At 41.5% G+C, this 16,135-nt stretch overlaps 1 protein-coding gene across 13 annotated transcripts in view; it reads right to left on the bottom strand.

The window, feature by feature from the left end:
* The window catches only part of TNRC6B (trinucleotide repeat containing adaptor 6B), a 258,554-nt gene that overhangs the window by 91,134 nt on the left and 151,285 nt on the right, over window positions 1–16,135 (bottom strand). The window lies entirely within an intron of this gene.

Here is a 16,135-nt window from a genome sequence, read left to right as displayed (position 1 = left end):
TTAACATTCATAACCAATTAAGGATTAATGATACCACACACGTATCTGGAGTGAGGAAAATTAACAAAAGGAGTGCAATGAAAAGAGTTAAGCAAAGTGCCAGAAGTATCCATTTAGAGTGTTTTTAATTAAAAACGCACACAGAAAGAGAGCATGTTGGAATAAATCCATTCCAGCAGAGGAATTACATAGCAGGATACTCCAAAGATCTGTGTTGGATTTGTTCTTAACATTTTTTCATTTGCTGGCTCTGGCTGAGGGAATTTAATGGGATGCTAATGTAATTTGCACATGATATTAAATTAGTAGACGAGGCCAAACAGCACAGAGGCATCAAAATCGTTCTAACACTGAGTGGCTCATGGGAGGAAAAGAGTAACATTAAACCTAGAAAAATTAAGGTAAATATATTTTTCATTAATTTAGAAGGATGCAGAAATTTCTCTTGCCTTCAGGTGCATCGTGTAACACGCAATAGGCTATTCTTTTGCGCGTCGGCAACAAAATTAACACCGCTCCTGCTACATATGACTTACCTTTCTACACGAGGTTGCGCAAAGCAATGCTTCTCAAACTTTAATGGGAATCTTGTTAAAATGCAGATTCTTATTTAGTAGGTGTGGGTTGGGACCTACAATTCTCCATTTCTAACAAGCTGCTGGTTCCTGGACCTTACTTTGAATAGCTCAGGTACAATGCACTTGGTTGTTCTTTCTAGGAAATTATGGAATTGTACTTACTTCTCCAAGGATAAATATTAACCTCATTAACACCAAGCTTATGCCTCGTTATTCCCATCTGTGTTTCAGTGCCAAATTACAGTGTAATCTTCATAAAGATATATTAAAAGTCAATTAAACAACTTGTGTAATACCAAATATGCATAAAATTCAGTTGAAACGATGACATCAGGAATAGCTAGGACCAAATCTGTGCAGGCAAAAAATCCACGAGGACATCAAATGTAAGGCATCAATAGTTGAAGGGGACCATCAACTGCAGGGTACGTGCAGATTTCAGGTATGTCAAACATGAAAAGAACTTGCGTTTCAGAATCAATGAAATATGGCAATAATACTTTTGCATATATAACCTCTGATTCTAAGCATCTCACAAATTCCCCCACTTTCCATAGATGAGGCACATGCAAGGAATAGGTTTATTTGGAATTACTCAAATCAAATAAAGGAAGATAATACATTTAAAAGACCTTGTTTTCACTTTCAAAAATTCCATGTGGCAAAAGTTATAACCAACGATGCAGGAGGATTTTCCCTGCGAAACCCTTCAGGGTTAGAATGGTGCCTGAGGGACACATAATCTGAAATGACTCTTCTTATACTTTATATACCGTTGCCATGCAGCCCAGCAATCTATAACAAAACCTTCTATTCAATCTTAGTGCAGCTGTGTAGGAAGTTCTCCATATTGCTTTGGAGATTATCTCCTTATAGTTCCCACCCACTGGTCCTAAGCCTTCCTTTTCAGACCGCACAAGACAAGTCTTCTAAATCCGTATCTGTAGTCATCTATCATGCATCCCTGACGCTTTCTCAGTTTCTTCAAACATTTCACATGTGACCTGGTTTTCTGTCCCCTCACCACTGGGGTCATTATTCCCTAAACATGTCCAGTTTGTCTACATGCATCCAATTATCGGTTAAAGCAGGACCAAATAGAGTAGACCTGCCACTTCTTTGTCCCAGATAATATTTCACTGCCAATACAGTCAAAGAGCCAGTTTGCCTTCTTAGCAATCACATCTTTCTGAGTTACAGCTACCTCACACCCCTATTTTTCACAGTACTGCTAAGTTACTTCTCCAAGACTGTGTGCAGGATCTCACATGTGTCTCTCCCAAAGTCCTCTGTGCCAGACTGTCTGTCAGCCTACCACTGCGGCCTCCTACAGTCTTCCCTGCACTGCAGGGAAAGGGCTGGAACAACACTTCCCAGAATCCCTTTCTCTGTCTGGTCTAGGTTGGATACAGCCAATGAGAGGCTCTCTCTTGGTCTGGAAGGCAGAAGTCAGTATTCTCTAAAAATAGTTGCAAGCAGACACATAGGCAGCGGCAGACAGGACTTTCCACTTTTACAGCAGCTTCCAGATGAACTGGAGCCATCCTGGAGCTGCAGGCAGCCGCTGAGATCACTGCTTCCCTGGGAACCCGGCCCTCTACTTTCATCAACAATAACAGTGGTCTCCCTGCATTCCCCCCCCCCCAGACTTTCTAATGGTTGTGTGAGCCTTTAATTCCCTATAAAAAACCTTTTCTTCTAGGAAAATACAATGGGTTCTACAAAAAAAAGCTACCAGAATTAATAAATGACTTTAGCAAGGTTGCAGGATACAAGATCAATATACAAAATCAATTCTATTTCTATATACTAGCAACAAACAATCAGAAATTGAAATTGTAAAAAATCCTATTATAGTAGCATCCAAACTTACAAAATACGGATAAATCTGATAAAAAAAAAAAGTCCAATCCCTGCACACTGAAAACTATAAAATACTGATGAGAGAAAAAATTTTAAAACCTAAATAAGTGGAGAGATATATTGTGTTCATGTATTGGAAGACAGCATTGTTTAGATGTGGATTCTCCCAAAATTAATGTACAGATTTGACACAATCCCTATCAAAATCCCAGCATGACTTTTTTTCAGTAGAAACCGACAAGCTCTTTTTAAAATTCATCAGGACCCAGAATAGCCAACAAGTTTTTTTTTTTTTTTTTTTTTTAAATTTATTTATTTATTTACTTATGGCTGTGTTGGGTCTTTGTTTCTGTGCGAGGGCTTTCTCTAGTTGTGGCAAGTGGGGGCCACTCTTCATCGCGGTGCGCGGGCCTCTCACTATAGTGGCCTCTCTTGGTGCAGAGCACAGGCTCCAGACGCACAGGCTCAGTAATTATGGCTCACGGGCCCAGTTGCTCCGCAGCATGTGGGATCTTCCCAGACCAGGGCTCGAACCCGTGTCCCCTGCATTGGCAGGCAGATTCTCAACCACTGCGCCACCAGGGAAGCCCACCAACAAGTTTTAAAAAGAACATTTGGAGGACTCACACAACCTGAAACCCAGACTTACTATAAAGGTACAGTAATCAAGACAGCGCAGTACTGGCAGCGGCATAGACAAAAAGTTCAATGGGATAGAACAGATTCCAGAAATAGATTGACACAGAAATGGACAACTGATTTTCAAAAAAGGTGCAAAGGCAATTCAGCAGAGAAAGGATAGTCTGTTTTCAACAAATGGTGGGGTAGCAACTGAATAGCCATATGTTTAAAAAAGAACCTCAACCCATACCTCACACCACATACAAAAATTAACTCAAAATGGATCGAAGACCTGAATATAAAACTAAAAGAAAACACAGAAAAGGAAATCTTTGTTATCTTGGGTTAGGCAAATGATTTCTTAGCTACAACACCAAAAGCACAATCCACAAAAGAAAAAAAGTTGATAAAGTTGATTCATTAAAATTAAGAACTTCTGCTCGCCAAAAGATGCTGTTAAGAGAACAAAAAGAGCAGCAGACCGGGAGAAAATATTTGCAAATCACTTATCTGATAAAGAATGTGCGTCCAGATATATAAAGAACCCTCCAAACTCATTAATATGAAAACAACCCAATTTTCCAAACGGGAAGAAGATCTGAACAGACACTTCACCAAAGAAGATACACAGATGTGGCAAATAAGCACATAAACAGATGTTCAACATCATCAGTCATTAAGAAAAAACATATTAAAACCACAGTGAGGTGATACCACATGCATACTTATTAGAATGTCCAAAATTTTAAAAACGGACCATACCAAGTCTTGGCAACTGGAGCTCTCTCATGGTGGGAATGTTACGTGGTAACCAGTTCGGCATTTTCTTAAAAAGTTAGACACCTACCACATGACCCAGCCTTTCCTTGCCTAGGTATTTACCCTAGAGAAAAGAAAGCATACATCCAATACAAAGACTTCTAAATGAATATTCACAGCAGCTTTATTTGTAAGAGCTGAAAACTGTAAACTACTCAATGGTGCATCAATAGGTGAATGGATCAACAAATGGTGGGATTGCATACAATGAAACAGTTCTTAGCAATAAGGGGAATGAACTACTGATACACGTAACATGGATAAAACTCAAAATAATTATGTTGAATGAAAGAAGCCAGATGAGAAGTACTGTATGTTCCATTTGTATTAAATTCTAGAAAATGCAAACTAATCTATAAGGGCACAAAGCAGATCAGTGGTTACCTGGGGGCTGGGAAGGGGCAGGAAGGGGTGAAAAGGAGGACTGACAAAGGGGCAAAAAGAGACTTTGGGGGATAAAAGATGCATTCCTTATCATGTGTATACACAGTTCAAAATTCAGTGTATTCTGAACATTTCAAATACAGGCAGTTTAATATATGTCAATTATACCTCAATAAGGGGCTGAAATAAAAGAAAGAGGAAAAAACTCTTTCCTACATGGAATACCTGGAATGGCCTGTTTTCCTAGCAGAGCCGACTGTGCACTGGTACCAATGAGATTTATCAGTTCAAATTTCACCCAGGTTGGGACTTCCCTGGTGGCGCAGCGGTTAAGAATCCGCCTGCCAATGCAGGGGACAAGGGTTCGAGCCCTGGTCCGGGAAGATCCCACATGCCGTGGAGCAACTAAGTCCGTGCACCACAACTACTGAGCCTGCGCTCTAGAGCCCACGAGCCACAACTACTGAAGCCCACGTGCCTAGAGCCCGTGCTCCGCAATAAGAGAAGCCGCCGCAATGAGAAGCACGTGCACCGCAACGAAGAGTAGCCCCTGCTCGCCACAACTAGAGAAAGCCCGTACAGCAGTGAAGACCCAATGCAGCCAAAAAATAAATTAACTAAAAACAAAAAAAAGAAATTTCACCCAGGTTGTGCACACTGTTCCCTAAGATGGCAAATCTTTAAATCGGAGCTTCTGCACGGATAATGTTCCTGTGAGTGTAAAGTTTCATTTTTAAGTGCAATGAAGCCTCCTGTAAAAGAAAGCTTAATAAGGCAAATGTCTGAACTTTTAGACCTTGGTATTTCATTGCTTTAACTCTCTGGATTGCTATAAACTACCAGCATGTTCACTGGGATTTTCTCCCGATGTTTCCATTCAGTTGGTAACACCTATATGGTGTGTTTATATTGTAACTCTGAATCAAATCTGCTAATTTTTCAACCATTCTTTCGGTTTTGCTTGCCTCAAACTGAGGTTCTTCAAGCTCAGAGGACCCCTTAGGTTTTAAAGGGCTAAGATTTGGTGAATAAATCTTTGTTAACACCATCTCACATTTTACTCCTGAATGTGCTTTCACACACGCTACAATTAACATGCTAGGCTCCTAAAGACAGCCTGAAATTAGCAGTAGTTTTACAAATACCCAAACAGGCTAAGGAGCAGCATCATGACGAGGGCTATACCACATACTCTAATATTTATATCCTGCAACCACTAAAAACTATGTTTAAACCTTAAGGGCCAGACAAACACACAAAAGCCAGAGAAGCACTCTACCCTTAGTATTCAACAGCAAAGAAAGCGAAAAGAAACAAGGTATAGGAGTCCAAGCCAGGGTTCTGGAAATCACTATAAAATAGTGATGAAATACGGTTCCTCAGCAGAAAAGAAAATAAGCTTATCAATCAGAACCCACAGTGTGAGGCACATGTTATTCAGGAGAAGAACTGACAACTTATTAACAGTAGATAGTGGGGATGCTTTCACAAACATTTAGGTGCTTTTGTTTTTATATTGCTTTTCCACCCTTCTTTGCCTGCTTCCATGCATGGTCAAACACAATCACTATATTAAGAGAATAAATAATAATAACTGATCTTTGAAATCGGTAAGATTGTTAGCAATTCAACCAAAATCACAGTAAGTGGCAACTCCATTAAAAGGCAATTTTAAAGCAATTAAAATGTGACATAAGAGTATGTGGTGTCCACATGTATCCAGGAGGACTCAGTGGCCAGGATATCAAAATGCCTGAAGTGCTTCCACATGTCTATCCCCAGCAGGGCCTCATCTCTGAAGAAGCTGAGTCAGAAGCCTTGGTCTGAGGTTCGGACCCTTATGTGTGCACTCCCAATGGAACGGTCTGGAAAGTTTGGAGAGATTGTGGAAGGTCTGCTGCCTACCTACACAGGAGAAGGGAGTTGGGAAGTGTGTGCCCTCAACTAGGAGCCATTATCCTCAGGCTCTGGACCCTCCTCTCTCACTGACCAAGCCACTTTCTCGGGGCTATGTGTGCAAGTGGCTTGCACCCATAAGAAACAGGGCTAAACAGCGTGCATGAAAATCTTTAAAAGCATTACTCAGATCTAAGGGGGGGGGAGAAAAGAAGAGAATTCAAACAATAATCCATTTGGCTCTCCTCTGACCAAGGTGGGAGGGGTCTTATATCGCAGGCCTCCAGGGAAAGTGATTTTTGCACATCTTTCTAGATCTGTGCCTTAAGAGAAAGCCAAACATTTTATTCAGAAATTAAAATGGAAGAGATCTGGCCTTTCCTCAGAGATCACACAGTATACTGCAAACAATGAGTGAGACAGGCAGTGTGTAAGCTTCCTGATTATAATGCATCACTATCACTTTATTAAGTCTGTGCCTGTTATTCTAATTCTGGAAATCCTCTGAGAAAGGGTGCTATTTGTGACACTTATCTTGGTATCGAAAAATTAGCAGAGAAGGAAATCAACTCTGAATTCAGGATTCCACAGGTGACAGTCGTACCCTACTTCTCAATGCTCTTAATCTGTGCTCTATTTTCAGAATAGTAAAAATGGAAAGTCGTGTTCTTGTGTGCCAGTTATCATTTAAACCTAGCAAGTTGAATGATAATAACTGAGTTACCTTGAGGGATATGTACATTTCTGAAAGATAAGCATGTTTAATAAGTAACCAACTACAGAGTAAAAATAACTCGTGAACTTACATGACCCATTTCTTCAATTAAAATTATACAACAGTGGGAAAATGACTCAAAATTTAAAATACGATTTACATACAGCCTTTTGGGAACAACTAAGCCAACATGTACCTGTGCTTGATGCTTCAAGATCAGATACAGGATGCCTAATTCCATTTAAGATGATATTCAAGGCACAGTTTTGTACCTAATTTCTACTTAGGTAACCTGAGGAAAATTTTTAGAGAGTGATTTACCATTGTAATCTTTAATAGCATCACCCAAATCTAAGGAATTTCAAATCTATGTTTTTAATACTCTCAGTAATAGCCAAGTGTAAATATCATGTTTTTTTGAGAGAACACTTAAGTTTCTCTTAAGCAAGAGATCAAGATCTTTTTTTCCCTGCAGTTAAGAATTACGCTTTCTATATATCACTTGAGTCTAGAGATTCTCAAGGAATGTATGCAGTATTTCTGTATTTTTTTGTGTGTTTCAGGACCCTCAGTTTCCAACATCTTCAACATTCTTTTGATTCCATCTCCCACAACCCCATACCCAAGCACAGTCAATTACAAGCAGAGCCCTCTACCAAGGTCACCAGGTGAAGAGAAAACACATAAGCTTTGAAGTCTGACAGTTTCAAGATCAAATTACATGTATCTCTCAAACACTAATGGTAGGAACTTGGGCAAATTACCTGGCTTCTAAGTCAGTTTCTGTATCTATAAAATGGGGGTTATACTAGTTATCTTGAAGACTGGTTGTGCTGATTAGATATGATGAATGAAAGCACCGTACAATACCCAGCCTATCGGCTGCTGCTGCTGCTTCTGGCAGCAGTGTCCTCCCCCTTCTCCTCCATATCAAGCATCTATTATGCATAAAGCACCAGATGAGGGGCTATGGGTGATACAAAGGGGGTATGAGACACACACCATTTCTGAGACACACTCAAGAACCACCACGACTCTCTAGAGAATTAGACCCATATCTCAACACCTCACATGAAAATAAACTCCAGATGAGGGAAAGGTTTAAATATAAATGAAAGAAGGAAGGAAGGAAATCATTAAGGCACTGAAGAAGCTGGCTAATTTTTCTTTTCATAATTACAGAGTGAACAAAGACTTTCTAACTATGATACAAACTCAGATTTCATAAACAAATGATTGCTGTATCTATATAAAATACAGATATTTAAAAACTTTAAAACAATTATCATGATAAAATCCACCAGGAGCAAGATCAGTATTTGCTGGGAAAATATATTAGCAATTTATATCACAAAGAGCTAGGTTCCATAATACATAAAGAGCTCCTACAAATCAATAAGGAAAAGGCCAACAATCCAATAGAAAAGTAGGTGAAGGAAATGAACACATAGTTCACAGATCACATCTAAAACATGAAAAGATGACCTACTGCATTCCGCATAAGAGAACACCATATTAAAACTGTACTGGGATACCACTTTTCACTTACCAAACTGTCAAAGACAAAATCTGTAAAAACACAGTGCTATCAAAGGTGCCAGGGAAAAGGCATTCACATATGTTGCTGGTGAGAATATAAACTAGTAAAATCTCTCTAGAGGACAACTTGAAAGTTTTCTATCAAAATTAAAGTGTACATAGTCTTTGACTGGGCTATTTCACTTTTAGGAGCATATCACAGGAAAATAACTGCACGTGTGGGAAACTATGCATGTAAAGGATATTCATTGCAACATGTTTATAATGGCAAAATATGGGAAACAGTCCATCAATTAGGAAGCTGGTTATATGAATTATAGCTTATCCACACAAGGAATACTATGTAATTATAAAAGGAAGCTGTTTATGTACTAATGAAAATAGATCTTCAAGATATATTGTTAAACTTAAAAAGCAAGATGCAAACAAGTGTACTTTAACTACCATGTATGTAAGAAAAAGAGGGCTTACATGTAGTTCTTTATATATGAACAGAGACTCCCTGAAAGAAACATTTAAAAAAACTAGTAACACTACTGCATCAGAAAAGGAAAAGCTGGGTGGTTGTAAGACAATTGTATACCTTTTTTGACCAGATAAATTCAATTTTAAAGATTATATTTGCAAATGATATTATCTGATAAGGGGTTAATACCCAAAATATACAATGAACTCATACAACTCAACATCCAAAACAAAACAAAACAAAACAAAAACTTGATTTAAAAAATGAGCAGAGGACCTGAACAGACATTTTCCCAAAGAAGACATTAAAACTAATCACTAATCACCAGGGAAATGAAAACCAAAAGTACAAGGACATATATCACCTCATACCCGTCACAATGGTTATTATCAAAAAAGACAACAAATGAGTGGTGGTGAGGATGTGGAGATAAAGGAGCCCTGGTACACTGTTGGTGGGAATGTAAACCAATGCAGCCACTATGGAAAACAGTATGGAGGTTCCTCAAAAAATTAAAAATACAGTTACCATCCAATCCAGCAATTCAACTTCTGGGTATTTTTCTGAAGAAAACAAAAACACTAATTGGAAAAAGTATATGCACCCTATGTTCACTGCAGCATTGTTTATAATAGCCAAGATACAGAAGCCACCTAAGTGTCCACTGATAGATGAGTGGATAAAGAAGATGTGATATATATATACACAATGGAATATTACTCAGCCATAAAAAAAGAATGAAATCTTGCCATATGCGACAACATGGATGGACCTAGAGAGTATCATGCTAAGTGAAATAAACCAAACAGAGAAAGACAAATACCGTATGACTTCACTTATATGTGGAATCTAAAAAACAGAACAAAAGAACAAACAGAACAAAACAGAACACACTCATAGACATAGAGAACAAACAGGTGATTGCCAGAGAAGTGGGGGTGGGAGGATGAATGAACTAGGTAAGGGATTAAGAAGTACAAATTTCCAGTTATAAAATAAATGAGTCACAGGGATCAAATGCACAGCATGGGGGATATATAGTTAATATAAAAAAAGAGAGAGTAAGATGTTACCACTGGCGGGAAATGGTAGAGGGTACACAAGATTATTTCTTAAAACCCACCATATTATTTCTTACAACTGCATGTGAATCTACAATTATTTCAAAACAAGAAGTTTAAATTTTTAAAAAAATCTATTTTATTTGAGTAAGCAATATAAAATGGATCTGGAAGTCAAATGGGTGGTCAAGGCAGTGATGCTATCCTGAGTTCAGAAGAAAGGTCACTGTTTGGCTTCAGCACGGGAACCTGATTCCCGTGAGAGCCCTCCATTCCCCAGACAAGCCCCATCCCTCTCCGCCTCTCTGGCCCATGCCCACCCCCCAACCCCTGCCCCCCTGCACGCCTGGAATGCAAATCCCACTCCTTTCTTTTGGTTCCAGTCAAGGCCTTCAAATAGCCACGAAGTTTCCCCTTGGTCATCTCCGCATCCCCTTTCAACCCCTTTTATCCCTGACACCTCAGCATTTCGTACAGTGGGACACAGAGGGGACTGTGCAGCCCACCAAACATGAAGATGCAGGCTATCCAGGTCAGCCACGATAGAATAAAAACCTCCTCAAGCAATAAGCTGCAGATGGGCAATTAAGAGGTTTCAGGGACTCGCAACTTTTACCTCCACGAGGGGCTATGAGATGGTGTGAAGAGAGAGAAGGTCAGGGGAGACGCCAAAGAGCGAGAATTTGTTGCTGTCTCCACTCCTCCTGGGGTTGAAAGTGCCCGCATTATTAGGTATGACTCATCATCCTGCCTCCTGGCTACACCCTAAAATGGAAAAAGAGATGGATGGGCCAGGACACCTTAACTTCAGGACATCAGCCATCAAAATCCTTCAATTAAATCACCCCTTATATGGACTCCAGGCTCACCAAGCAACCATCTAACTCTAAAACACAGGAAACCTGGAATAAGGACAGATTGGGGCAGAATGTCCAATGGGAGTGCTGGAGCCAGGGCGGCCAGGAGGTAGACAGGAGTCAATAAAGGGGGCAAGAAGGGAGCCAATAATCTTTACCTAAGAGAAAACCAGCAACCAAACAAATCTGCGTTTACAAATTTCCTGAGCACTCACCTGGTGTAGGAACACGGCTCCTGAAACATCAGCTAGACACCCAAGATCTGTCTTAGGAATATAGGTAAGTACTACTGTCAAACAATTCATACACCCGAAAGAAGGAAACCATTGCCCTGACAAAAAGAAACTATATGCTATGTTGTGTCACAGGGAATAGTGGAAGAACTGGAGTCTTTGACATGCTGGCGGGTTTGAGCGTCTAGACACAAGATAGAGTGCTACAGGTATCAACAAAACTGGCGGTGACGGTGGGGTGAGCTGGGAAGGGCAGGAGATGGGATGCCTTACAGGGATTCCACCATCATCAGGAAACCTGAAGCTTCCCAGAAACAGTCAAGCCCTCTCGCTAATAGCATATTAGGTGGGGCTTTGGGGTTAAAATTTATAGTTATTTGCTTTCCGCTACATGCTTGCTTTAGCTTTACATTTTTCACTCATTTTATTTGACATGCTCTGGGCCCTTACCAAATGAGACCAACGAGCCCAGTCTTGAAAAGCTAACAACTGCTCTCCAAATACACCAATTTCCTTTTTCCTAAAACAAAGGCTTTAAAAGGGAAAGGAAAGTAAGCGCATTCACAATTCCTGCCAATTTTTCTGGCCAACTTGGGGTTTCCACAGTTAAGCTTTCCACTCTTGTATGTACATCTTTTGCTAAAATAAAATTTAAAAAAGGATGAAACAAGAAGGGAAATCAAACACTATGTACCAGAACTAAACCACAGAAGTGCTAACCAAAAGGGAGAAAAATTTCCAAGAAGATAAAATGACCTAAGCAAACACTTGAACAACAGTGAGCACGCAAGGCTAACAAAACTATTTTCTGCCTCCAGCAGGGGAAATTCAAACAGTCCCTCCCTCCCTCTTCTAAGTCACTCTAATGTTGACAGAGGGACAAAGGCTCCCCAGAAGGTGGGGCTGGGGAGGGAAGGGGGCTCAACCTCCACCCCTCTCTCCAATGGAGAGGAAACTGCACCTGAGTACATATATACCGCCCTGCCTCACATCCTGGTCATACTCGGGATTCCGGCTTCAGCTCCAGGAACGCTGTGGCCTGTTCATGGTTATCAGGAATCTGAGGATCCTTCAACAAGGATTCCCCACCACACTTTCTGTAACCCACAAGTAACCGGTACTATAGATTTAGGATTCAGGAGGCCAGAGCATCCAGGCTAGGACATGCTAAAATGCTCCAACCTCCACCCCTCACCTACTCTAACAGCAGTTCTCAGCAAGATCAGCTGTGAGCTGTAGCATAAACTGTTGCTAATAAAGTTCCTACGTTTCCTAATGGTTTTTCCAAAAGGAAGGGCTTCCCTGTGTAATAAAACATTTTTCTCCATGCAATCATTTAGTGCCCCCTATAGGCCACACCTTGTTCTGGGTACTCAGGATACAGGAGAAAAAGATAGAAATGGTGCTTACATTCCAGTAAGAGAAAACCAGCAGTAAGCCAACTAACTAATGAATAATATGATTTTAGTAGCGACTGATGAAGAAAATAAAGCAGGCAGGGTAATAGGACAAAATGTGGAGAGGTCAGAGAATGGGTTCTTCTGGATAAGGTAAGGGAAAGCTTCTGAGAAGGTGATATTTGAAAAAAAAGCCATGTGTGGGAAGAATGTTCTAGAGAGAGGGAAGAACCAGTCTAAAAGGCACGGGGAGGGAACCAACTTGTTAAGTGAAAGGCACAGTAAGATCTGTGTGGCCACTGTTGACACCAAAGTATTTAGCTGAAGTCTGCAGGGTAAAAGGCAGTTAGAAGAGTAGGTGCTGGCATGGGGTTGGGGGGAGGGGTCTACAGCGAACACCTAACAGCACCTGCTATCATGTCCAGGACTCTTCCTGTCCTCCCACTGCAATCAAGGAACCTCCAGCCTCCTGCTGGGCCTCCTCCAGCCCGCATTCCCAAGCCTGGACCTTTGCTTAAGGTGATTTCCACCTCCAGAAATGACTCTTGCTCCTTCAAACAGCTGTCCCTCGGTATCCACAGAGGATTGGTTCCAGGAACCCCCATGGACACCAAATCTTCGGATGTTCCAGTCCCTTATACAGAACGACGGAGTACAGTCGGCCCTCCGTATCCGCGGGTTCCGCATCCGTGAATTCAGCCAACCTGGGATAGGGAACCCGCGGACATGGAGGGCCAACAGTATATTGTTTCCATCTAGCTGAAGTTTCCCCACCCAAGTCTCAGCCCCTCCACGTCTTCCTGTTAGATCCGATCCAATGCAAGGATTCCTGTAACCCCCAAGCACTTATTCATTTTTTTCTAAGCAAATATTGACTGTCCACCTTCTAAGTGCCCAGTATTAATCCTGGCCCTGGGAACCAGACACAGGTCCTGACTTCGATGGGCTCAGCCTGCTCTCCCAGGGAGAGAAACTGGTAAACGACAATTTCTACACAATGGGGTAACTATAACAATAAAGGTTCATTTGACTTTTAATCAGATAACTGCCTCTGACAGCAACTTCACTCTTTTGTGGGTATATATGATGTCATCTGCCCGGTGAGCCTGCTTCCCAGAATGCCTAGGACATCTGGTTTAAGCCTGTTGCTCCTCAAAAGTGTCCTGGTTTGGACACTGACTGAACTCACCCTACCCATCAGGATCAAGCCTCCACTTCTGAGCCTGGCCCGTAAAGCCTGCCCTGCCTGTGGCCTCAATTTACATCTCCATCTCCTCTTTCTCGCCTCCCCAGACAAACCTTCACTTCCTGTTACTAGAACCCACTGTCACCTTCTGCCTTTTCTCTGGTCACCCTGTGCCACCCATGTTTAGTCCAAGAAAGGCACTCAGTAAATACTTGTGAATACAAAGAAATAAAGAGGATGTCTGTCCAACCGTCCCTGGGCTGGCTTGAGTCTCTCTCCTACAGAAGCCTTCTTGACAGCACTTCCCTGCCCTGCTCAGAATTCTTCACTATCACCTAGTCATCAATACGCTGCCATGTAATAGGATTTTACAATTATTTCTAGTAGTATTAAATTAGGTCATTGTCTCTAAGAATATTATAAGCACCCTGAAAACAGTAGCCCTAACTCTATAAACTATTATAAAGAAATAAGCCTGAGAATTTGATAATCATACCAGGATTTACTGTGACAAATAAGTTTTGTCCTCTTCAAAGCAGTTGTCTTGAAGACATCTCTGTGATTAGTCCAGTAACATTTTCTTGGGTCAAATAGTTTGGTAACTCCTCTTTCAGACTATACCAGTGCTAGGGCACTTTTTTCAATATCTGAACTGCCTGCTTTATGAAAGCAATGCTAATCTGGATGTATAAATCCTAGAGGACTGGCTTAGAAAGAAATCACATAGCCACACTGTGCGTTCGTTCCTGACACTGCCTTACACACAGTAGGCGTCAGCCCCCACTGTCACTGAACACATGAGGCAGGGCATCTGGAGCCCTGGCTCTGCATCCAACACTCACCAGCTCTGGGTCACACATGTGAGAGAAGGAATTTGGCTAGATGATGTCGGGTTACTTTCAGCCCTAACATTTTATGGTGATTTTACAGAATTAGTAAAATCCAATTTCAATAAAATAATTTGGGAACTATTACGTGGAACAAGTATCAAAAAACAGTCTCTACTTTTTAATTGTTAGCTACCAAAAGGCTGATGCCAATAACACAGTGATGAAAGACAAGAAGCAATGAAGGAAACACTTTCAAGGTCAGAAGGAATTTTCAGAGTATGGTAATGGGCTGCAGAAGGGATATATGCAGGGTATACCCAGCTCGAGGACAAGGCTTTTGCCCGTGTGACCAAGACCTTGAGAAGACAGAGGAAAGGAAGCAAAGTCATACACAGGGCACGGTACTGGATTGAGAGAAACAGTTTTAGAAATGCAGATATTGTGGGTTCACGCTGTAGCAAAATCTCCTATTTGAGACTAACGGCAACTCAAAGAAACTAAGTAGGATAACTTCTACTTCTGTCTTTTGAGGAGGAGGTGGTAATACAGAATTAGGCTTTAATGAGGGTACACAGGTCTTCATATTGTTTTTCCATCTGAATATCTCAGAAGACAGCAATCTAATAACATACTATGACTTCCAGTTCAATAAGTGAATTTTTTTCTTATAGTTTGGCTACTTGTCAGTATTTTTTTGGGAAAAAAAAACAGCCCTAATTTTTTTTTTTTTAATTTATTTTTGGCTGTGTTGGGTCTTCGTTGCTGCGCGGGGCTTTCTCTAGTTGCGGCGAGCGGGGGCTACTCTTCATTGCAGTGCGCGGGCTTCTCATTGCGGTGGCTTCTCTTGCCGCGGAGCACGGGCTCTACGCGCACAGGCTTTAGTAGTTGTGGCACGTGGGCTCAGTAGTTGTGGCTCACGGGCTCTAGAGCGCAGGCTCAGTAGTTGTGGCGCACAGGCTTAGTCGCTCCACGGCATGTGGGATCTTCCTGGACCAGGGCTCAAACCCGTGTCCCCTGCATTGGCAGGTGGATTCTTAACCACTGTGCCTCCAAGGAAGCCCTACTTGTCAGTATTTTTATTGAAGTATTTTAACTCACAGCAAGAGAGGCTTTCTCAAAAATTTTTAGCTTATAATAAAAATTAATTCACCATCAAGATATCACCAAATGGTCCCTTTCTACATTTAATAAATATTTATTTTACAATATCCCTGTTCGTTCAACAATTATTTGAGCACTAAGATGCGTCAGGCGTTTCTTACTGGGGACACCGCAGTCAAGAAAAGAAACAAGAAAAAACCAAACACTGACTTAGTCCTGCCCTCATGAAACTAACGGTGCAGCTGGGGAAGAGAGAAACATATATAAATGTCCACTGAGGCTGTGATAAGTGCTGAAGGGGGTACAGGCACCATGAGTGCACGTGGTGGGGAGCACAGATCTGGGGGTGGGGCGGGAGAAGGATGTTCCCAAGGAGGTTACAATTACACTGAGACTTAATGGAAGAAAGGGCAAACTGGGGGGGGGGGGGGGGAGGTCATGGGTGTGTCCAAGCAGAGGGGGCAGCCCCGGCCAAGGCTGTGCAGCGGGACGAAACCGGGCTGTTGAGGAACTGAAATACGACCAGTGTGGCTGGGTCACAAAAGCAGGGGAAGTGAAGTGTGAGGTGAGACTGGGCTGTTCACGGGGC

The sequence above is a fragment of the Balaenoptera borealis genome, assembly GCF_965194805.1.
Source record: "Balaenoptera borealis genome assembly, chromosome: 13".
In the NCBI taxonomy this organism is placed as follows: domain Eukaryota; kingdom Metazoa; phylum Chordata; class Mammalia; order Artiodactyla; family Balaenopteridae; genus Balaenoptera; species Balaenoptera borealis.
This window is presented reverse-complemented; position numbering and strand designations above follow the sequence as displayed.